Source organism: Echiichthys vipera, assembly GCF_963691815.1.
Source record: "Echiichthys vipera genome assembly, chromosome: 20".
NCBI classification, from domain to species: Eukaryota; Metazoa; Chordata; class Actinopteri; order Perciformes; family Trachinidae; genus Echiichthys; species Echiichthys vipera.
The window spans coordinates 2485325-2509973 of NC_139845.1; the positions used below are offsets into that span (position 1 = coordinate 2485325).

Genomic DNA, 24649 nt, shown 5'->3' on the forward strand with positions numbered 1-24649 from the left:
TTTGCTGCCGTTACAGGACGGAGCCCAACCTGAGGTCTGTCTCCAGGCCCCTGCTGCAGAATGTAAACAGAAGAACAGTATGTGTGGACTCTGCAGGCTCATTTGTTAACGTCAGCCAACTCCATTTAGCATCACTGTTGGCTTTAGGTGAGCTGAAGAAAGGAGAGGGGCTCTGGAGCAAAACGTCCTCAGTCCTTTACAGAGAAGTCCGTCCACGGGCTGTTAGAGACGACTGAGACAGCCGGTGAAGGTCTCAGATTACACCCTTTTCACTCACTGGTGATAAAAACACGATTAAGACGTGTAAAATGTTGCACACAGGACCTTTAAAGCTCCTGAAATAACATTTAAAAATCATGTACAGCTACTCCCTTTCCAGTCTAACTTTGTACAATCTGTAAAACAACAAATCAAAAATCGGTTGAAATCAAGGTAACATCTCCACTGTTGCGGGTTTTCTTCCATTTACAGTCAAAAATCTAAAAGAGTATCCGTACACGGTGAAAACAAAACAAAGAGAAGCAGAACATCGTCACATCTGAGAAGCTGGTGAGAGAAAAAACAACTATTATTTCATTTCTAACCCGGGCTGTCATGTCAGAATTTGACTGAACATGACATCTGCGTGTGATTTCAGAATAAATAACTCTGTCCACTTAAAGTCACTATCTCACTTACAAACACAAAATCCAGCCAGACGACAAGCGTGTCCCGTGGATAACGCCTCACACAGGGCACCGAAGAGGTCAGCAGCCAATCTATAAAGGCTAACGAGGTAATTAACGACCTGCCAATCATACATCCAAGACGACGGCAGGGAGGGAGAAGAAGTCCAAACTACAAGAACACAAACTGTCGTGTGCACACACTTCATTTCACGAGGAACAAAGGTTGGATTAATTAACAAAGACACAGGGAGAGTAAAAAAACAGTGAGATCAATACTGCACACCACAGTGTCACTTTAAAGCACACGAGAAAAGTAAAAGTTTCTTGAAATGTGGACGTAACGTAACAAGTGTATTATGAGAAACACATGCACGTTCACGAGAAGTGTGTGTGAGAGAGGCAGGAAAGAGGACCCTTGTCATTTACTGCAACACTGTGAGTCAGTAAAGCTCCACGGAGATCTCCCCCAGCACATGTGGAAGACATTAACCCTGGACCTGTTGCTACGGCGCACACACACACACACACACACGCACACACACACACACACACACACACACACGCACACACACACACCCACACCATTTAAGAAGTAAGAAATGAGGAGAATAATAGAGAAAGAGGCTGTGGAGAGCAGTGAAGTAAGCTGTTAAAGCCATCAGAGGCAGGGAGGGTTCCTGCTGTTGTCCATAAAAGCTTAAATGTAGCAGACAGCTCCGAGAGTCTGCTTCAGTACTTCCCCTCCTCCTCCTCCTCCTCCTCTTCTTCATTCTTCACTACTTCTCTGCAGCATTTCAGCGTTCATGTATAATAAAAAAAGGAGCTGCAGGTAATCCTGATTCAGCTACTTCAAAAGCTTACAATCGCCGTTCCTTCTTCTAAAAATAGACATTTTTTCATGTGGATTGTGCAAATATGACTCTGCCAAAGGTGCTCAGAAGGCTGCTTATACATTATTATACCCTACGTTATATACATAATGTATTACATTGTCAAACCAATTCTAGAAAGCTGGGTCAGGACCCAAAGAACCAGGTCGCGGGTCCAAGCGTGTGAAATGTGTTTCCTCAGGAGGGGGTCTGGAGTCTCCTTTAGAGAGAGGGGGAGAAGTTCAGCATCCGTGAGGAACTCGGAGTAGAGCCGCTGCTCCTTTGCGTTGAAAGGAGCCAGTTGAGGTGGTTCAGGATCATCTGGTAAGGATGAACCCTAGGCGCCTCCCTAGGGAGGTGTTCGAGGCACGTCCAGCTGGGAGGAGGCCTCGGGGAAGACCCAGGACCAGGTGGAGAGATTAGATCTCCACACTGGCCTGGGAACGCCTCAGGATCCCCCAGTTAGAGCTGGTTAATGTGGCCTGGGAAAGGGAAGTTTGGGGTCCCCTGCTAAAGCTGCTGCCCCCGAGACCTGACCCCGGATAAGAGGCTGAAGATGAGATGAGATGAACACAGAGAAAATAAGGCAATGACACCATTTCTTAATCACCCCAAGCATCGTTTTATGCATTAATATCTCATCTCATCTTCAGCCTCTTATCCTGGATCAGGTCTCGGGGGCAGCAGCTCCAGCAGGGGACCCCAAACTTTTAGCTGGTTAATGTGCCCTTTCCCGGGCCACATTAACCAGCTCTAACTGGGGGATCCTGAGGCGTTCCCAGGCCAGTGTGGAGATCTAATCTCTCCACCTGGTCCTGGGTCTTCCCCGAGGCCTCCTCCCAGCTATGTTCTGTAAAAATCAATTCTCATATATGCCAGTATGTCCGTTATAGGCCAATATTGGTCTTGCTTCTAGTCGGTACAGTTTAAAGTACAGAGTTCGATACCCGACCCTGCTGCATCACTGAGAAGACCAAAATCAAAGATCCCCTGCAGTCTGCTGGGAACAACAATGTATCCGATATGCAAGAAAAGTCTAATTTTCACATTAAAATCCTTAAACTCCTGTGAAAGTACACGTTCAGGATGTCCCAGAGGATGAGGTTCTGGTGTTTCTGTGCTGGAGAAACCGCGGCGTGGTTGGTGACCACGCTGGTGTATTTTGGGATTGCCCAAAAAAATATGAACATTTTGGAAAAACCATCAAAGGGGAGAAATCAAGGGAACCTCTGGACCCACTACTGCTCCTATTAGAGACATCACCCGACCGCCTGTTTACCGTGGACAGTGCTACAGTACGGACGGCGTCTGTTGTTGATGGTTACGAGAAAAAGAAATATGATTATTGTGATGAAGCCCTCCCACAAGAGCTCCATGGTTACAAAAAGTCAAGAGTGCACACATGATGGAATACAACAGTTAATGGAGAGTCGCTAGGTCGCTAACAGCCGGACGTGGCTAACACTGATTAGCTGTGAAAGCCTTTAAAGGTCTTTTTTAACCACTAATGCTGCTGAAAATAACAGCAAACCTCTGCAGCAGCATGAGAAGAGTCCCTACACACACAACAAAGCACCAATGGGCTCCTTCCACTGTAATGGACTTTACTATGAGAGGAGCTGGTACAGGGGCCAGTAGGTAAGTCTTTAAAACACTCTTTTAATAAACTCTGGCTTCACTAACTACGCTGTTGCTGCTTTGTTGTGTGTGTAGGGACTCTTCTCATGCTGCTGCAGAGGTTTGCTGTTATTTTCAGCAGCATTAGTGGTTAAAAAAGACCTTTGAATGCCTTCACCGTGCTGCCCCGAGCTAATCACTGTTAGCCACGTCCGGCTGTTGGCGACTCTCCTGGATTTCTACGTTAATAGTTTGTACACGGAAAAATTGTCTCGATGGCTTATTTGATGTATGTAAGTGCCAGAATTTCACTTTGAAAGACAATTAAGTAAATTCAAATCTTTAATAGAGGATAACTTTCAACGTGGAAATGTTTTCTCTCGTGCCAAACTCTCAAAGCTCAAACATCCAAGAAGAGGAAAAACAAACAGAAAGAGATGAAAGAGCAGAGCAATGCGTAGACGAGGATCTGTGGACGTTCACCGCAAAACACAAAAACGTTTAAAAAACTGGAGGTGAAGCAAAGAAAAGAGGGAGTGGTTTGGTTTCTCCTCCTGGAAACACACACACACACACACACACACACACACACACACTGAGAGAGAGACACACACACTGAGAGAGAGACACACACACACACACACACAGAGAGAGAGACACACACACTGAGAGAGGCACACACACACACACACACACACACACACACACACACACACACACACACACACACACACACACACACACACACACACACACACACACACACACACACACACACACACACACACACACACACACACACACACACACACACACACACACACACACACACACACACACACACACACACACACACACACACACACACACACACACACACACACACACACACACCGCAGCACCAGTTGGCAGCTGATAAAAGATAAAAGTCTCCCTCAAACTCACTCTCTCCTCCTCTCCTCCTCTCCTCCCCCCTTCTCTCCATTTTTCTTTCTTTTCTGCTGCTTTCATTCTTTTTGGCCTTCTTCCATCCTTCCCTCCCTCTTTCCTTCCCTCCCTCTTTCCTTCCCTCCCTCCCTCTTTCCTTCCTTTCTTCCATCGTTTTAAACGTGCGTTGTTCCATCATTACTATTCAGGCTTGATACTTTTCTTCATTCCTCCCTCCTTCCCTCCTTCATTTCATTTTCACTTCCTTTATTCCCTCCTTCCTTTCCTCCTTTCTCTCCATCAAACCTTCTTCCATCCTTTCCTCCCTTCCTTCATTTCATTTTCACTTCCTTCCTCCCTTCTCCTTCCATACTTCCTTTACCTCTATCATTCCTTCTTCCATCCTTTCCTCCCTTCTTTCCCTCCTTCGTTTCATTTTCACTTCCTTTATTCCCTCCTTCCATTCCTCCTTTCTCTCTATCATTCCTTCTTTCCTCCTTCCTTCCTTTCTCCTTTTTTCCATCATTCCTCCTTCCATCCTTTCCTCCCTCCTTCCTTCCTTCCTTTTGTCATTCCTCCTTACATCCTTCCTTTCCTCCTTTCTCTCTATCATTCCTTCTTCCATACTTTCCTTCCTTCCTTCCCTCCTTCCTTCATTTCATTATCACTTCCTTCCTTCCCTCCTTCCTTCATTTCATTTTCACTTCCTTTATTCTCTCCTTCCTTCTTCCTACTATCCTTCCTTCTTTCTTCCGTCACTCCTCCTTCCATTCCTCCTTTCTCTCTATCATTCCTTCTTCCATCCTTTCCTCCTTTCTTCCCTCCTTCCTTCCTCCTTCCATCCTTTCCTTCCTCCTCCCATCCTTTCCTACCTCCTTACTTTCTTCCTTCCATCCTTTCTCTTTCCATCCTTCATTTCCTCCTTCTCTCCATCATTCCATAGTCAATCCTTTCTTCCCTCCATCTCCCCCTTCCTTCCACCTTTCCTTCTTCCCTCCATCATTCCTTCCTTCCATCCATTATTCCCTTCTTCCATCCTTCATTTCCTCCTTCCTTCCCTCCATCATTCCTTCCTTCCATCCATCATTTCTCTTTCAATCCTTCCCTTCTTTATTAATCCCTTCCTTTCAATCACTCCAATCATTTGGTCTTTCTTTCTATCCCTCTTTCCATTATTCCTTCCTTCCTCCCCGACTCTGTCCCTCACACTCTTCTCTGCATCCATACCTAACCCTTCCATCATCCCTCCATCCCTCCATCCCTCCATCCTCTCTCTCTCCATCATTAAGGCTCTGGATTAAACGGATTAAAAAATTGATTAAGGAGATAAAATGAGACACACACACACACACACACACACACGTCAGGTCTGATGAGGTGTCTGACATCTGTGTGTGTGTGTGAGTGTGTGTGTGTGTGTGTGCGCGTGCGTGCGTGCGTGCGTGCGTGCGTGCGTGTGTGTGTGTGTGTGTGTGTGAGGACAAAAATGGAGTCCAGTCACAAACCCACACAACTCACATTTCATGCAGCGATACTTTCTGGGAGTGAATCCAAACACAAGTCAGACGCACACACACACACACACGCACACACAGCCACACACGCACGCACGCTCACACACACACACACACACGCACACACACACACGCACGCACACACACACGCGCACACACACACACACGAGATGGTTATCACGATTATTGTCAGACGGCAGTTTCACAGGTTTCCTTAATGAGTGAATTTCTTATTCTCACTCAGTTGCAAAGCAGACTCTGACTCCAGCCTCAAACCTCACTTCCGCAGGCCTGAGGATTTATATTTAGCTTCTTTTGGGGGTTGAGTTTGAGGATAAGATTTCAGATTTTTAGCGGTGAGTCGTAATTCCAGCTGAGGTTAAAGGATGAACGTATCTGAGATTACAGCAGTGTGGTTCAGGAGGAGAGACGTGCAAAGACTGAGCCGAGCGGGAGTCGCTTCATCTGAAATATGAGAGACGGATGAATGATTGGAGTCGGAGAAACAGATATTTTTACACACACACACACACTCACACACACACACACACACTTGCACACACACACACACACGCACACGTATATTTGAGAGTGACAGGGTACACGCAGTCGTAAAAGGCTGAGAAAATGAAGCTGTTTATGGGAACAAGAACTATTAAAAACACACAACAGAGGGGAATGAGAACATGGAGGCAGGAGGGAAACAGTGATGGATGCACACCCACACACACACACACACACACGCACGCACACACACAAAGACGCACACGCACACACAGTAGTGACGCGCTTTAACGCGAGCTGGCAGACAGAAGCAGATCGTAGCGGACCAGTCATTCAGATTGGACACCCAGTCAAATCAAGTGGTCACAGTGAAAGGGTTTTATCTGGGTCCAGTTCCTCAGGAGGGGGGGTGGGTTGGGGGGGTCGGGTTCAGGAGAAAGGGGCCAGTTGAGGTGGTTCAGGATCATCTGGTAAGGATGAACCCTGGGCGCCTCCCTAGGGAGGTGTTCCAGGCACGTCCAGCTGGGAGGAGGCCTCGGGGAAGACCCAGGACCAGGTGGAGAGATTAGATCTCCACACTGGCCTGGGAACGCCTCAGGATCCCCCAGTTAGAGCTGGTTAATGTGGCCCGGGAAAGGGAAGTTTGGGGTCCCCTGCTAAAGCTGCTGCCCCCCTGTGACCCGACCCCTGAAGGGCCACAGAGACACGTTTGGACACAGTTGACTGAGTGTAAACATCACACAGCTTTGAGCTCCAGAGCGACTTCACCCGGGCTAATAACGCAGCCTGGCGTGCTGACTCGTCGTGCAGACTCGTCGTGCAGACTCGTCGTGTTTACAGAGCTACTTCAAAAGCCGGGTGTGGTCACGAGCCAGAACCACACCCAGTTCTTCAACCCACAGAGGACAATGAAGCCGTGTTTGTTCCTGCTTCCAAACTCTAGTGTGAGAAAGTGTAAAGTCACAGATGTGCAGAGAAACGGGCAAAATTCACCCACCTCTGGCACCTATGACCACGAAGAGTTACCCACTTCCATGAATGTGTGTTTCACGTGTTTTTACTGTAGAAATTTTGTCCGGAGCAAAGAAGGAAATCAGGTGAGGAAGTATAAAAGCATTAAACTCCCCGTAGAGAGGAGGGTCAGGGTGGTGGATGGATCCAAACCACAGGACTCTGACCTGGAGGACCAGGGTTCAAGTCCTGGAAGAACTGAGACAAACCACCTTTATCTGATCTGAACCAAGTCCTTTAGAGACTAAACTTAACCGTCACTTAACCGTCTCCTTTAGAGACTAAAGTTAACCGACTCCTTTAGAGACTAAACTTAACCGTCTCCTTTAGTGTCTAAACTTAACCATCACCTTTAGAGACTAAACTTAACCGTCACCTTTAGAGACTAAACTTAACCGTCTCCTTTAGTGTCTAAACTTAACCATCACCTTTAGAGACTAAACTTAACCGTCACCTTTAGAGACTAAACTTAACCGTCACCTTTAGAGACTAAACTTAACGTCACCTTTAGAGACTAAACTTAACCGTCACCTTTAGAGACTAAACTTAACCGTCTCCTTTAGTGACTAAACTTAACCGTCACCTTTAGAGACTAAACTTAACCGTCACCTTTAGAGACTAAACTTAACCGTCACCTTTAGAGACTAAACTTAACCGTCTCCTTTAGTGACTAAACTTAACCGTCTCCTTTAGAGACTAAACTTAACCGTCACCTTTAGAGACTAAACTTAACCGTCACCTTTAGAGACTAAACTTAACCGTCTCCTTTAGTGACTAAACTTAACCGTCACCTTTAGAGACTAAACTTAACCGTCACCTTTAGGGACTTAACTTAACCGTCATCTTTAGGGACTAAACTTAACCGTCTCCTTTAGTGACTAAACTTAACCGTCACCTTTAGAGACTAAACTTAACCGTCACCTTTAGAGACTAAACTTAACCGTCACCTTTAGAGACTAAACTTAACCTTCTCCTTTAGAGACTAAACTTAACCGTCACCTTTAGAGACTAAACTTAACCGTCACCTTTAGAGACTAAACTTAACCGTCACCTTTAGAGACTAAACTTAACCGTCACCTTTTGTTTATTTGTTCTTAACAAGCACATAAAACCCGACATAAACTTCTTCCATACTGAATTAATTATTAATAATAATAATAATAATAATAATTATAATAATAACGTATGGACCTAAACTGCCACCCACTCCCTGTTATAAGCTAGCACGTGTCGCGGCGCTTCAGTAATCTACAAACACAAACTCCATAAATACACAAAGGTTTGCGCGTTAACAGGAAGTAACGTTGGAGTCCAGTCGCAGAAGTGTGTGTGTGTCACTGCTCTGAAGCGCGCACTTCCCAATGTTCGCAGACTAAAGCGCGCAAAAGGGCTCTTGTAATGCTAACACCTGAACTACTGAAGGTAAAAACAATACAAATGTATGTGAGTGTGTGAGGTTGTTCGCACGTATGTCCCTAAACATAAATGCAGGCGAACAGGCGCACAGTGGAGCCCTGAATGCGTCCAAACCGAGCCTTTAGGTCGTTTTGGTGCTCCTTTGTTTATTGTATTGTTTCCGCGTATACGCATAAACATAAGCACCCGTAGAGGGACACGCGGGTTACCTCTGGGACCGGGCCAATGGGGAGAAAGCTGTAGCGGTAAGACGGACATCCCAGGACAAAGCTGGAGGCCACCCGAAAAAAAATGTGGACGCGGGATCGAACATGTGGCTGAGGATCTGGCCCCAAGACCTGAAATGAGCGTTTGTGTGTAAACAAAGGTCTTGTTGTGATCCCTCATCCACTCCAGGCTGACATCTACATAACTCAGAGCTTAAAGAGTTAAGCTCCTCATCCTACATCCTGGATATGTGAGTGTGTGTGTGTGTGTGTGTGAGTGTGTGTGAGTGTGTGTGTGTGTGCGCGCTCTTGTATCATCGAGGATCAGTGTGACAGTGGATCACGCTCTCTACAAAGGGGTTTTTGAGGTTAAGGTAGAAACGTTTTGTGTGTATCGAGCTTTAGCTCCCTAACTGAAGCCTCAACAACGTCACGGCGTTCACACAGAAGCAGGAGAGCAGTATATCAGGAGACAGACTGGTGTGTGTGTGTGTGTGTGTGTGTGTGTGTGTGTGTGTGCGTGTGTGTGTGTGTGTGTGTGGAGTGAGTAATTGGCTGATATGTGAGAGGAGTGTTTATGCGGAGGGGCTGCAGGGTCTCAGCAAGAATTCATTTCTTAAAAACGGCCCAAAGCCTCCAATTAACCCCTCAACCCACCCTCACCCCGGCCCCCGCCTCACACACACACACACACACACACACACACACACACACACACACACACACACACACACACACACACACACACACACACACACACACACACACACACACACACACACACACACACACACACACACACACACACACACACACACACACACACACACACACACACACACACACACACACACACAGAGAAAACCACACACTGCCAAGATAAACAGCCAATGGCATCCATGGGAACCCACAGAGCTTTCTAACGGCAGCGGGGGAAACCTGATCGGACCGCCGTGTGAAAAGAGAAAGTAGTTTGACGAGAGAGAAGAAGAAGACGGAGACAGGAAACAGTCGTTTTTTGGAGACGAAATGTAGATTTCAAAGTAAAAGTCAGAGGGACTTGTGACCCTTTCTTACCTGTTCAGTGTGCGGGACTGTTGATCTCTGATGACATCGACCACCGCGCGCTCCTGAAAGGAAACACAAGAGACACTGGAGTTATTTTAAACTTGTTTAATTTAGTAAAAGTAGCAAAACGACCAAAGATGCAACTTTTGTATCTTTAGAACTAAGTTGTAACTTTGTTAATGAAGTCGTTTATTTTGTTGTACATTTTATGATTCAGTTGCAACTTTGAGAATAAAGTCGTAACTTTTGTCTTAAGTTTCAGAATAAAGTCGTAGTATTGTTAAAAATGTATCTTTTGCTGTAAATTTGAGAATAAAGTTATAATTTGCAAAAAACAAAAAAAATGTTGTAACAGGAAATCAAGTTGTAGTTTTAATAAAGTTGTCGAAAATGTCTTAATGGGGAATAAAGTCGTAGATTTGCAAAAAAAACCTGTAAATTTAGTCATAACTCAGAATAAAGTCATAGTTTGTTAATAAAGTTGTAACGTTTTTTGTGAAAATTTAAGAATAAATTGTAGATTTGCAAAAAAGTTGTACATTTTGTCATAACTACGAATAAAGTCGTAACTTTGAGAATAAAGTCGTAGTTTTGTTAATAAAGCTGTAACGTTTGTTGAAAATGTCAGAATAAAGTCGTAGCTTTAAGAATAAAGTCGTAACTTTGAGAATAAAGTCGTAACTTTCAGAATAAAGTCGTAACTTTCATAATAAAGTCGTATATTGTTAATAAAGTTGTAAATTTTGTCATAACTGAGAATAAAGTTGTAACTTTGAGAATAAAGTCCTAACTTTCAGAATAAAGTTGTAGTTTTGTTAATAAAGTCGTAATGCTAACATGCTAAAACACGCTAAAACGTTAGCATGTGACTGTTCGTCTGTCACTTAACTGGAAGCATCAAATGTGTAAAACGATGACGATGCATTTATGAACACGGGGGGTTCATTCACTCTCACACAGATACGGAGGTGACGCTGTGAATAACGGCGCCCTGCTGTGGATCGGAGCCAGGCTAACATTCAATAAACACGGACTGCGATGCTAATTAAAGCTAATTCATTCACAGTAACTGCCAGACATCTAGAATCATCTATCAAAACAACACAAAGCTGGAGCAGCGCCCGAGTTTTAATGGAAGCCTTCATCAGACGCATGAATTCCACTAAAGGCATTTTTAATTTGCGATAGCTCGAGTAGAGAGCCTCCGTTTCCCTCGCGTGGCGATAACGTTACTGCTCATAGGCGCTAAAAGAAAAGGCACTTTTTACCCCGAGGAGATAAAAGGAGAAATCACTTATGAGCGTAATCTTCATAATGAGACGAGCGAACAGACAAAGAGCCACAGACGCTGCCAGTGTGTAATGAACAAAGAGCACCAAGAGACAGTGTTGCTGAATAAGCACTCGCGGATACAGCCAGGAGGCGACACGGTGGTGTGGTGGGTATACACAGCGAGAGGGTACCGGGTTCGAATCCCGGCTGGGGTAGCGTGGCAGCCAATCAGCGCCTACAGCCCCTCTGACCACCTCATCAAACATACACATTCACACGAGGCAAGGTGGGTGAAGTGTCTCGCCCAAGGACACAACGACCATGACACAAGTAGGGCAGGGCGGGGATCGAACCACCGACCCTACTAATGTCCAGCAGGGGGAGACTCCACTTAAAGCTGCATTCTCTCTAATGTCCAGTAGGAGGAGACTCCACTTAAAGCTGCATTCTCTCTAATGTCCAGCAGGAGGAGACTCCACTTAAAGCTGCATTCTCTCTAATGTCCAGCAGGAGGAGACTCCACTTAAAGCTGTATTCTCTCTAATGTCCAGCAGGAGGAGACTCCACTTAAAGCTGCATTCTCTCTAATGTCCAGCAGGAGGAGACACCACTTAAAGCTGCATTCTCTCTAATGTCCAGCAGGAGGAGACTCCACTTAAAGCTGCATTCTCTCTAATGTCCAGCAGGAGGAGACTCCACTTAAAGCTGCATTCTCTCTAATGTCCAGCAGGAGGAGACTCCACTTAAAGCTGCATTCTCTCTAATGTCCAGCAGGAGGAGACTCCACTTAAAGCTGCATTCTCTCTAATGTCCAGCAGGAGGAGACTCCACTTAGAGCTGCATTCTCTCTAATGTCCAGCAGGGGGAGACTCCACTTAAAGCTGCATTCTCTCTAATGTCCAGCAGGAGGAGACTCCACTTAAAGCTGCATTCTCTCTAATGTCCAGCAGGAGGAGACTCCACTTAAAGCTGCATTCTCTCTAATGTCCAGCAGGAGGAGACTCCACTTAAAGCTGCATTCTCTCTAATGTCCAGCAGGAGGAGACTCCACTTAAAGCTGCATTCTCTCTAATGTCCAGCAGGAGGAGACTCCACTTAAAACTGCATTCTTTCTAATGTCCAGCAGGAGGAGACTCCACTTAAAGCTGCATTCTCTCTAATGTCCAGCAGGGGGAGACTCCACTTAAAGCTGCATTCTCTCTAATGTCCAGCAGGAGGAGACTACACTTAAAGCTGCATTCTCTCTAATGTCCAGCAGGAGGAGACTCCACTTAAAGCTGCATTCTCTCTAATGTCCAGCAGGAGGAGACACCACTTAAAGCTGCATTCTCTCTAATGTCCAGCAGGAGGAGACTCCACTTAAAGCTGCATTCTCTCTAATGTCCAGCAGGAGGAGACTCCACTTAAAGCTGCATTCTCTCTAATGTCCAGCAGGAGGAGACTCCACTTAAAGCTGCATTCTCTCTAATGTCCAGCAGGAGGAGACTCCACTTAAAGCTGCATTCTCTCTAATGTCCAGCAGGAGGAGACTCCACTTAGAGCTGCATTCTCTCTAATGTCCAGCAGGGGGAGACTCCACTTAAAGCTGCATTCTCTCTAATGTCCAGCAGGAGGAGACTCCACTTAAAGCTGCATTCTCTCTAATGTCCAGCAGGAGGAGACTCCACTTAAAGCTGCATTCTCTCTAATGTCCAGCAGGAGGAGACTCCACTTAAAGCTGCATTCTCTCTAATGTCCAGCAGGAGGAGACTCCACTTAAAGCTGCATTCTCTCTAATGTCCAGCAGGAGGAGACTCCACTTAAAACTGCATTCTCTCTAATGTCCAGCAGGAGGAGACTCCACTTAAAGCTGCATTCTCTCTAATGTCCAGCAGGAGGAGACTCCACTTAAAGCTGCATTCTCTCTAATGTCCAGCAGGGGGAGACTCCACTTAAAGCTGCATTCTCTCTAATGTCCAGCAGGAGGAGACTACACTTAAAGCTGCATTCTCTCTAATGTCCAGCAGGAGGAGACTCCACTTAAAGCTGCTTTCCACCTGTGTGAGTGAATGTACTTAGTTACTCTCCGTCACTGTTGCTCTGAGCTCGCCTCTCCTGCAGAGACACCAATGAATGACGCCTTTCACTTCGCATTGAAACAAGCAGCGAAGCAGCAAGTGAGGCGAGACTGTGTGTGTGTGTGTGTGTGTGTGTGTGTGTGTGTGTGTGTGTGTGTGTGTGTGTGTGTGTGTGTGTGTGTGTGTGGGGTGAAGTTTGTTTGGCAGCACTTCTGACAATGTTGAGGCCCTCGGTGCTATCCAACAGAATGGCCCAGTCTGTCTCCACTCTATCTCAAAGAACCATATGCTTGTGGATAGCAGAGCCCGACTCGCTCGCTCGCCTGTGTGTGTGTGTGTGCGTGTGTGTGTGTGCGTGTGTCCATATGTTCAATCATCTAACATTGCAGCATCTAAACATCCAGATGGCGACGCATCAGTCGACACAATGTTTCCTTCCATCATCAGGAAGTAGCTTGAAAAACGCAAAAAAAAACAAAACAAAACAAAACAAACAAATAAATATATAAATATTCATCATGTGGGCTTCTGGGAGCCAACATGTTTATTACGTTAAGTGTAACAGGAAGAAAAAGCTTTTTATTTTTATAGAAGACGACGTGAAGAATATTGGTTTAAATAACAGAAAGGAATTCATTCAGTTAGGGCGCACTCCCACTGTTCCTCCGTGCCGTGCCCCGTGCTTTAGGGTCCTTGTCCCCCCCTCCAGGCCCGTTTGTACTCACACTACCTGGGCCTCGGAGAATGCTTCTTGCTGCCTATACGTCATCACGCCGTAACACGTCACACGCATTGATGACGTCATGGCGATGCGTGGCTTTGTTTCCAGATCTTTCCGTAGACCTCTGAGTTTTTGTGCGTCTTGTCGACTGTTTTTGAATCTTTTCATCGACCAAATCTGCAGTAAACACTCCACCTCCGCATCACACCAACGTGAACCTTTCACCGCCATTGTTTGAAATGTCCGCGCATGGTCCCTCCTTCTTTTTTCTACGTCCCAACAGGCGCACAGGAAATGACCTCAGAACCGCCGTAGGCTTCGTGCTCGTACACGTGCAGACGTGCTTTACTAAAGCCCACCTCTCCCAAACGGGCCGTGGACGGCAAGCTGGCCGCAGCTAGGAGCGGTACGGTTGCACTTTAGCCGTGAAACCTGTTTGGGCACGGTACAGAAGGACAGTGTGAGTGCGCTCTTAGAGCAGGGGTCTGCAACCTGCGGCTCTTCACTCCCTTTTCAGTGGCTCCTGCAGCTTTGCAAAAAAATAACATGGAAATAAATGATGTGTTTTTTGCACAGTGCACAATCTTTCGAAGGGAGCACCTGTTCTCTTGGAGTTCAAGGTGATTTTTAAAGATATCTTGTGAAACTAAAATATGCGTCACATGCTACGGCTATCGCTCAGCACCTTTCCCTGCTAACCTTGAGTTTCTGAAGTGCGCTGTAAGTACGCTAACCGTGGATTAAACCCCCCCAAAAAAACTTGAGTGTTGCGTGCTTCATATGTGGTGAGAAATTAACGAACAACAATTCATTTTTATAACAATTACCGTATTTTCCGCACTATAAGCACCTAAAAACCTTCAAATGTCTCAAAAGCCGACAGTGCGCCTTATAATGTGGTGCACCTTATAGTGCGGAAAATACGGTATATATACAACTTTAATAGGTGTGACATCAAATATGTTTCGCGGCTCCAGACAAATTTTACTTGGCGAAGAGGCGGCAAAATGGCTCTTTTGATGGTAAAGGTTGCAGACCCCTGAGTTAGAGGGAAGGCAGTTTCGTTAAAAACAGAGGAATCCGACATTTACAGTATTAAAATGAGTCCTCAACCCATCATTGCTCTTTTTGGGGTGATGCCCAGAGATACAATATGGCCGGCTGGGTTGCATGAAGTGATCGCATTTACAACTTTGCTAGCTCGCCGCCTTACACTTCTCAACTGGAAGAGACCAGTCCCACCATCTCATACTAGATGGCTAAAAGAGATCATGTTCTATTTAAAGCTTGAAAAGATCAAATTCACATTGAGGGGAGCTGCAAATAAATTTGAAAAAGTGTGGATGCCTTTTCTCTCATATTTTGACAACATTACCCAAATTACAGATTGGCTGGATTCGTAATGTATGGAGTAGTGCCATGAGTGTGTATCCCTTGTCAGAAAGAGTGGTTTCAATTTGATTTCATTTATTATTATTTATTTTTATTATTATTATTTTTTTTTTTACTGTATTTTATTTTATTTTAGTATTTACTTATTGTATTATTACTGTTATACTTATTCATTTCTGTGCTATTATAATTATTACTATTAATTTATTTACTTTACTTACTACTTTTATTTATTTTTATTTTTGATGTTATTTATATGCATTTAATTGTACATCAAGAGGGGGGGTGGGGTGGGGAGATATTTAGATATTCCAAGGTTGATTTTGTAACTGTTTTTATAATGTAAAAACTCAATAAAAAGAAGTTTAAAAAAAAAAAACAGAGGAATCCGCGTTTACTTCAGAGGCTTGATCAGATTGACTCATGTGGAGGAGTAAAAGTACCAATACCACACTTTTATAAAGTAAAAGTCCACTGAAGTAAAACTTTTTAGGTATAATCAGGAACTTTAAAGGGGAAGTCCAAAGCGGCACCTTTACCAACAGTCCAAAGGTAAGAACGATTGTAATTTAAGGAGGAAATCTTTTCCTTTCTCGCTGAATTAAAGAAGAAAATAATGCGAGTGACATTTCTCTATGGAAGGACACGCAGATTTCCAGGGGTTTTATTAGATTTCCTGTCAGCTCCGCTCCCCTGACCTCTCTCTGCACCTTCATTTCCACTCCTCTCTTCAATATGATCCAACAGCTGGCTGTGAATCGGCAAACAGCGAGAGAAGGCAGGAGGTCAGAGTGTATTATTTAGATTCACGCTCAAATACTGTGCCTGCAATGTGAATTAAATGTATTATTGTTATTATTTCTGGCGGGAGAAGTAGATTTAACGCAGATTTTCTTTCTGAAAGCGGCTGAATTTGTATTAAAACAGAGGCAGACGGAGGACAGACGCACTCAGCGGGTCCAGATTGAACGCCCTCTGCTCTCCGTCTGACCTCGACGCCAAATAAAACACACACACACGCACACACACACACACACCATGAGTCATGAGTCATGTGCCAAGGAGAGACAGCAGCAGCAGCAGCAGCTAAGTCCGGAGACAAAGCTTCATTATTGAGTCACGAGAGGGAGAAACTGCGTGAACGCGGAACAAAGGATGAATCAAACGTCAGACATTGATGAAGAAGCTCCAGCAGGTGGAAGAGTTTCCTCCTCTAAGCTTAAAGGTTGGGATATAATTCGGGGCGTCAGTCATCGGCTCAGCATTCATGTTGTTTTTAAAGAAACAGCGTGTTTTAGGGAGAACGTCACATTCGGTTTTTCTGCTCCAGGACTCAGAGCTCTGAGTCCACCACTACCACTGCCTACAGGGGCGCTCCTCAGCCACTGTTTCACACACTTCTAGGTAAAGTAACGCATTGTAATTTGTATGTAATCCAAGCTTATGACAGTAGAAACTACGACTGGAGCAAGGAAAGGCATCAGGCGACGTGAGCGCCAAAATCTGCAGGAGGCGGGAGGGTCGGGGTGGTGGTGGATGGGACCAAACACACAGGACTTTCCCCTGGAGGACCGCAGTCAAGTACCAAGACACACCACACATCTTCAGCCTCTTATCCGGGGTCGGGTCATGGGGGCAGCAGCTTTAACAGGGGACCCCAAACTTCCCTTTCCCGGGCCTCATTAACCAGCTCTAATTCTAACCGCCATCTTTTGTCGTCTAAATGTAACCGGTCGCCGCGTCACAGCCAGAACAGAACGTCGGAAGATTTCATACGAACCGGTTGACGAGAGTGTTGCCCAACGTCTTCTTACGCGCAGCGGTCGAGCGGTGGATGGTAACGGCCCACTGAGCCGACTAGGAGGTAGAGTAGAGTAGAAATCAGGCGACGTGAGCGCCAAAATCTGCAGGAGGCGGGAGGGTCGGGGTGGTGGTGGTGGTGGTGGATGGGACCAAACACAGGACTTTCACCTGGAGGACCGCAGCTAAGTACCAAGACACACCACACATCTTCAACCTCTTATGACGAGAGTGTTGCCCAACGTCTTCTTACGCGCAGCAGTCGAGCGGTGGATGGTAACGGCCCACTGAGCCGACTAGGAGGTAGGGTAGAGTCGGGCCACACTGCTTCATATCTACGGTATCTGATAACAGCTGATAACGCCTGTTCAATCTGCTGACAACAGCGGAAAATGACCTTGCCTGTGAGTTTCCTTCCTGTGACTCAGAGTCACTTGAGGTGATGTTTTTGCAAAACACGGACGTGAGGTTTCTTTCGCTCAGAGGGTGAAATTGAAGTTTCATCTGGTGAAATCAGTTTTTGCCTCTTGCACACAACTGCATGCTCCTCTTAAGACCACTCCACACACACACACACACACACACACACACACGCTTTCACACACAACCTGAAGTGACGAATGCATCAGCGCGGCGTGTTTCTGTGGCCGAATGCTTTTGCCACACAGGTGTGGGAGCTGTGACGGCCGTGTTCAGGTCAGCGGTCTTTGCGTCAGCAGGCGTTTGGACATGTTACAGTAGGAGAGGTAGAGGTGGGGTGCCCAGAAGCTCACCCGTAGAGCGGGGGCGCCCCATAGACAGAGGCTGAGGTCACTCATAAACACTGTTGGGAGTGAAAGGTAACTCCTTAAAACAAGTAGCTTCCCTTTTTAACACTTCACTGAAACATTGTGGTCGACTGAAAAGTGTGTTGTTCGGCGTTCGGTTACACATTGCTCACAAAGCTAATGTTAGCTAGCTAGAACTAGCATTCGCTGGCGATTTTCAACCGGCTCCGTGTCACCTCAGCAAACGGCGCCACTGGTAATAGTCCATCGTCTCGTTTCCCTCTTTAGCGTTTAGCTTAAAGCGGTCCTCCCATGGACCTCGCCTACGGGAGCCTCCATCTTGTCAGACTTTGACTCCGCCTCATTTCCTCTGACCAAAAAAGGGCATGTATGTGATGTTGGGGGGAGGGGCGTACGTCCATCTGGCTGACGTTTACCTCCGAGGAGAAGTGAGGGCCAGAGGCTAGCTGTCACTCAAGAGGCCACGCCCCTAATTATTGATACACTTTAACCTCCAATCAAATAAAAACTAGCCCCTCCCCCTCAGTGTTGTCATGGAGATCTGATCTAAACACACAGACTAGAATGTTCTTTTGTCCTTAAACAGGTTTAATGATGCTGTGTAAACGGCCTGTTTAACATGGGGCTCAATGAGAAACTGCTCTGTTATGAAACCTGCCCCTAGTGGACACTCGGAGAACTGACGCTTTTTTGTCCCTTCCTGATTGGATCAAACATAACATATTTTATTTTTAGGGCGTTTGTTTCCATTATTAAGTAGAAACGCTGAAGAGTGACAGGAAAGAGAAGCGAGAGGGGACGACGTGCAGCATGCACGGGCACACGCGCTGCTCCGTGAGCGAGAGGCCGCGCCCGAGCGCCACCGTCTCATCCAAATATGGTCACTAACGGTTCAAACCCCCGAAAGAGAGGGAGGCAAACAAACGTGTGTTCAGGGGCGTGAAAGACAGATTAATGAGCTGCTCTGTGTAAAACAGATAATGATGTTAAAACAAAATCCTTTTTTAAAACAAAGGATTTTAAAATGTGTAAATGGCTGTGAAGACGTGTGTGTGTGTGTGTGTGTGTGTGTGTGTGTGTGTGTGTGTGTGTGTGTGTGTGTGCATGTGTGTGTGTGTGTGTGTGTGTGTGTGTGTGTGTGTGGAGTTTATTTATGTAGGATTTTAAGCAATTAGGACAGGAAACAGAGGCGCTGTTCCTTTGGCTTCCCTGTGGAATTAAGTAATGCACTGTCAACAGGCGCGTACACACACACACACACACACACACATTAACTAACAACAACATGGTCTCATCTGTGAAACATCACACACACACAAAAACACACCCTCAACTTCCTCTTGACCCATTTCCCAAACACAACACACCACCTCTCTGTTGCATCCCTCCATCATTCTCTCTCTCTCGTCTGCTGGAAGCCAAAGCAGACCACTTCTGCTTTGTGACACACACACACACACGCACACACGCACACACGCACACGCGCGCACACACACACACACTAATTGATAGACAAAGCATCGTACTCAGTTGCAGTCCTACTGTACATGTCATAACGTTGTTACATCAGCTCCTGGAGTGAATTATCTGTTTTTCTATTACATCCGTTGTGATTTTCACACTCTACATAAACAAACCTGGACTTGTTCGACACACATCCCAGACTCTATTTGCTGTTTCCAAAGCTCTGAAGGCGATCGACTGTTCACATTAATTAGGATCGGTTCGATAGCTTCAGCACCAAACATCCCACTTCTTTTCACCAGGACATAAATATTTGGTTTCTTTTAAAAGCATATTTTTCATTTACTAAAGGAACTCGAACTTCAGCTGGAGAAGTTGTAAAATACACAATTAGGGCTGCAAAGATGATTATGGTGACGGTGGCAGAGAGGAGGACACTGGACAAACTGCTGGACAGTATGGACGACGCCAGCCACCCCCTGCACACCGTCATCAGCACCCAGAGGAGTTTTTGTGCGTCTTGTCGACTGTTTTTGAATCTTTTCATCGACCAAATCTGCAGTAAACACTCCACCTCCGCATCACACCAACGTGAACCTTTCACCGCCATTGTTTGAAATGTCCGCGCATGGTCCCTCCTTCTTTTTTCTACGTCCCAACAGGCGCACAGGAAATGACCTCAGAACCGCCGTAGGCCTCGTGCTCGTACACGTGCGCACGCTCGTGCTCGTACACGTGCGCACGCTCGTGCTCGTACACGTGCAAACGTGCTTTACTAAAGCCCACCTCTCCCAAACGGGCCGTGGACGGCCAGCTGGCCGCAGTTATGCACGGTACGGTTGCACTCACACTGGTCAAACGCACTAGGCTTTAGCCGTAATACCTGTTTTGGCGCGGTGTGGAAGGACAGTGTGAGTGCACCCTAAGAGTTTACTGTGTATTGTTTTTCTACACTTTCTGTATTTAATTACCAAAGACTTTGTTGTTTATCTTATACTGTATTTTTCTTTATACCTCCCTTGTGTTTTTGGAAGCTGCTGGAAACTTAATTTCCTTGCAGGAGTTCCTCCCAAAGGATCAATAAAGAGAAGTCTAAGTCTCTCTAAGTCTAATTAATCAACTCATCGTTGTACCTAGAATTAGTGATTATGTGCTTTAAATGAGGAATTACGCGACCAGAAAGCACATAAGTTAATTTACTGGACCCAGAAGTGATTGGTGTACAGTTTAACCAAACAAAGTACGTAATTAAACATCTTTTGGTTGAAAAACGTCATTAATTTCAGTGATAATTTGTCACATAAAGGAGAAAACACTCGCTCTGGAAGGTTTGAGGAATGAAGACGAGATGAAACGATGAAAGGAAACAGATAAAAGAGTCGGAGCTGCAGCGGTTTGTTTAGGAAATGTTGAATCTGGCTCCGTCAGTGCGCTGTGATCAAGGCCACGGAGACGGACCGGCCCTGACAGGAAGTGGAAACTAAATAAACCCGTGTTTGAGGGAGATTGTTTTTGTTTGTTTACAGAGAGGTAAAGAGGATGAGATGAGGGGAACAGACACATCTTAAAAAGGCAGGGACACAACGAGCCGGCTTCAGAGGAACCAGTGTTTTCTCACCCTAAAAAGTTGCACTTAAACACACCGCAAAGACTTCCGCTGATGGTCCACCAGCACGTACGCTCTGCGGAACTTTCTCTCCGTACCAGCAGGTGGCGTTAGTCTGTGTGCATCGTTCATAAAGGCGTAATTAAGGCGTGAGTTAGCACCTTATGTAACAATATAACAGGTTTGTTTTCTGCCTCACAGCCAGTTTGTTTGTTTGAGGCTGTTTCTGCTGTGATTAGTCGTCATAATCAACAACATTGATGCTCAAAATGTGGATTTCGTAACTGATAAATGATTAAAATGTTTAAAGAAACCTTGGTTTGGGTCACCAAAGATGAAAAAATGAACCTTCTTTTTGTTATTTGCGCCTGTTTCTTTTGTTATCATGTTGCTGTTCCCAGTTTGAACCTACAGTTTTGCATTTAAGCTGTAAATATTTGTTTACATTTTGCTTTTGTTGCGTTATACAAAGACACACAATCATCTTCAACCTCTTGTCCCTGTCGGGGTCGTGGAGTGGCTGGAGCCGATCCCAGCTGACATCAGGCGTGAGGCGGGGTCCACCCTGGACAGGACGCCAGTCTATCACAGGACACATAGAGACGAACAGAGACAGACAACCATTCACATCTACGGGTGATTTAGAGTCATCAATGAACCCAACACCTGCACGTCTTTGGACTGTGGGAGGAAACCGGAGAACCCGGAGAAAACCCACGCAGACAGTCAATTGGATTTTGGAAAATTAAACGTTTGGATTCATTGATAAAATAGTCCTACAGCACTACTGCTTTCACTCGCTGAACCTCCAATCGGACGTTGATTTACTGCGAAAAACAGCCGACTTGCGCCAACAATTTGAGACACACAGCAAAAACTAGAGCAACAGCTAACCCAAACTGTTACACCTCTGTGAAGGGAAATAACAGCGGGTGGAGCTAATCTGTATCCGTCATTGAAGAAGGAAAACCAGCAGACCGACGGGACGGATTCAAGATGCTAGTTAGCAAGTTAACAACCCAACCAGATGTTGGACGAACAGATTATATTAACAATAACACAAACAATTACGAACCATTTTGTTTATTTTCCTCACTTCTGTTTCTCTTCGTCACTGACTGAACTGCCAATCAGACGGATTTCTTTCACATGATTCAACAAGCTTAGTCAGCCGGAAAACCTGCTGTCTGTGGTCACCAGTGTCCTCTTCTACACTGTGGTGTGCTGGGGGGGGCAGCATATCCAAGAAGGACACCTCCAGACTGGATGAACTGATCAGGTGGGCCGGCTCTGTGGTCGGCATGAAACTGGACTTGCTGGTGACGGTGGCAGAGAGGAGGTACTAGCTTGGTGTGTCCCTCCCACGATATACCATCCAAAAATGATGTATTAAAGAAAAAAGCTTCTATAACTTTTGTCTTCCTGTTCTATTTCTAAGGATTTATGACGTAGCATGACTTATTTCCCCAGAGATGGTTGACTAAACACCCACCTGGCTCCACATTCACTTAATCCCACACATTCATAACTGGGAGACGTCAAACAGAACCAGACTCTCTGGTCCTGCTGTCCATTTAGACGCCAACTACTTGCACATGTCCCAAGAGCACGAGGTGGCATCCTGATGTTGTTTAACGTGTCTCCACTAATGATAAATGTGAATATTTCCTGGTTTGGTTCCTCCTCTGTGACAGTAAACTGAATATATTTGCGTTGCGGACATCGTAGGACGCCATCTTGGGCTTCGGGAAACAATGATTCACTTTAAAAACGCCTTTAAAAACCCTCATCATACACAACTGTTGCAGAGCAGGGACGGATGGCTGGAAAGGTGGAGGGCAGACATCTGTTTCAGCTCAACGTGACTGACATTCCTCAGGGAAGAGGGAGTCGGAGAGGAGCAGGCTGGATGGTAATGGACCGGTTACTCTCATGGAAATCCTCGCCCAGAGTTCATTTCTCATGATAAACCAATACAAGTTGTTTACCGTGTAAACAAAACCCCAGGATTTCCAATCTGCTGCAGTCAAAGGGTGTGGAACTGGGCCGACACTGGGGCTTAAACCTATGAATCTGTTTTCCTTGGCTGCCCGTGACTTTGTCAGAGAGCCCCAATGACTTCAGTGGATAAAAATGTTCTTCCCTAAGCTTATGGTGTTTTCAATGTGTCAAACAAGTGGGGAAATATCTCCACTATGACCCAACTGAGAGAATTTTCCCTCCACATCTCATATTTTTTACAACAGCCCACGAATTCCTTGACAAAAGCCAAAAGGGAAAGGCTCAACATGCTTAATCACTGTCCTTTATATTAAGAAGATTTCTCCATTTGGTGTCAGATCGAGGCGAAGGTGCCGACGTTAGATCCAGAAAAAGACACGTAGGGTCGTTGGCATGGAAGTAAATGGTGGGTCAACACTCGCAGCATCCTACTTCAATGCTATTGTTGATTTTAACAATAAGTCTGTGAATATTCTCATTTGTCCAGGTCGTCGTTATCCTCACCCATCGCTAACCAGAGGAGGAGGTCTGAGACTCCACTTATCTCCAGTTTACAATGCTGCCCTTTCATCCCTTCATTCAACAATCCAACCTCAAAGAACAACTGTTCACAAACGGCCTCCTGTGACTCCAACAACTGTCGTTCAGACTCAATAGAGCACTAACCAAGTCCAGACCTACTTCCACCAACCACTGGACCAGGACCAGGACCAGGCTGGGACTGGACCAGCACTAACCAAGTCCAGACCAACTTCCACCAATGACTGGACCAGGACCAGGACCAGGCTGGGACTGGATCAGCACTAACAAAGTCAAAACCAACTTCCCACCAACGACTGGACCAGGACCAGGACCAGGCTGGGACTGGGCCAGCACTGACCAAGTCCAGACCTACTTCCACCAATGACTGGACCAGGACCAGGACCCGGCTGGGACTGGACCAGCACTAACCAAGTCCAGACCTACTTCCACCAACCACTGGACCAGGACCAGGACCAGGCTGGGACTGGACCAGCACTAACCAAGTCCAGACCTACTTCCACCAATGACTGGACCAGGACCAGGACCAGGCTGGGACTGGACCAGCACTAACCAAGTCCAGACCTACTTCCACCAATGACTGGACCAGGACCAGGACCAGGCTGAGACTGGACCAGCACTAACCAAGTCCAGACCTACTTCCACCAACCACTGGACCAGGACCAGGCTGGGACTGGACCAGCACTAACCAAGTCCAGACCTACTTCCACCAACGACTGGACCAGGACCAGGCTGGGACTGGACCAGCACTAACCAAGTCCAGACCTACTTCCACCAATGACTGGACCAGGACCAGGACCGGACTGGGACTGGACCAGCACTAACCAAGTCCAGACCTACTTCCACCAATGACTGGACCAGGACCAGGACCGGGCTGGGACTGGACCAGCACTAACCAAGTCCAGACCTACTTCCACCAACCACTGGACCAGGACCAGGCTGGGACTGGACCAGCACTAACCAAGTCCAGACCTACTTCCACCAATGACAGGACCAGGACCAGGCTGGGACTGGACCAGCAATAACCAAGTCCAGACCTACTTCCACCAACCACTGGACCAGGACCAGGCTGGGACTGGACCAGCACTAACCAAGTCCAGACCTCCTTCCAACAATGACTGGACCAGGACCAGGCTGGGACTGGACCAGCACTAACCAAGTCCAGACCTACTTCTACCAACGACTGGACCAGGACCAGGACCAGGCTG

The 24649-nt window shown here is 46.2% G+C and overlaps 1 protein-coding gene across 2 annotated transcripts in view; it reads right to left on the reverse strand.

Annotated features, from left to right (window-relative positions):
• The window catches only part of LOC310962633 (plexin-B2-like), a 206440-nt gene that overhangs the window by 101546 nt on the left and 80245 nt on the right, over window positions 1-24649 (reverse strand). For both annotated transcript variants that reach the window (XM_083935141.1, XM_083935140.1), the window contains one exon: window positions 9810-9862. The gene's annotated coding sequence lies outside the window, so the exon portion shown is untranslated. The remainder of the gene's footprint in view (window positions 1-9809; window positions 9863-24649) is intronic.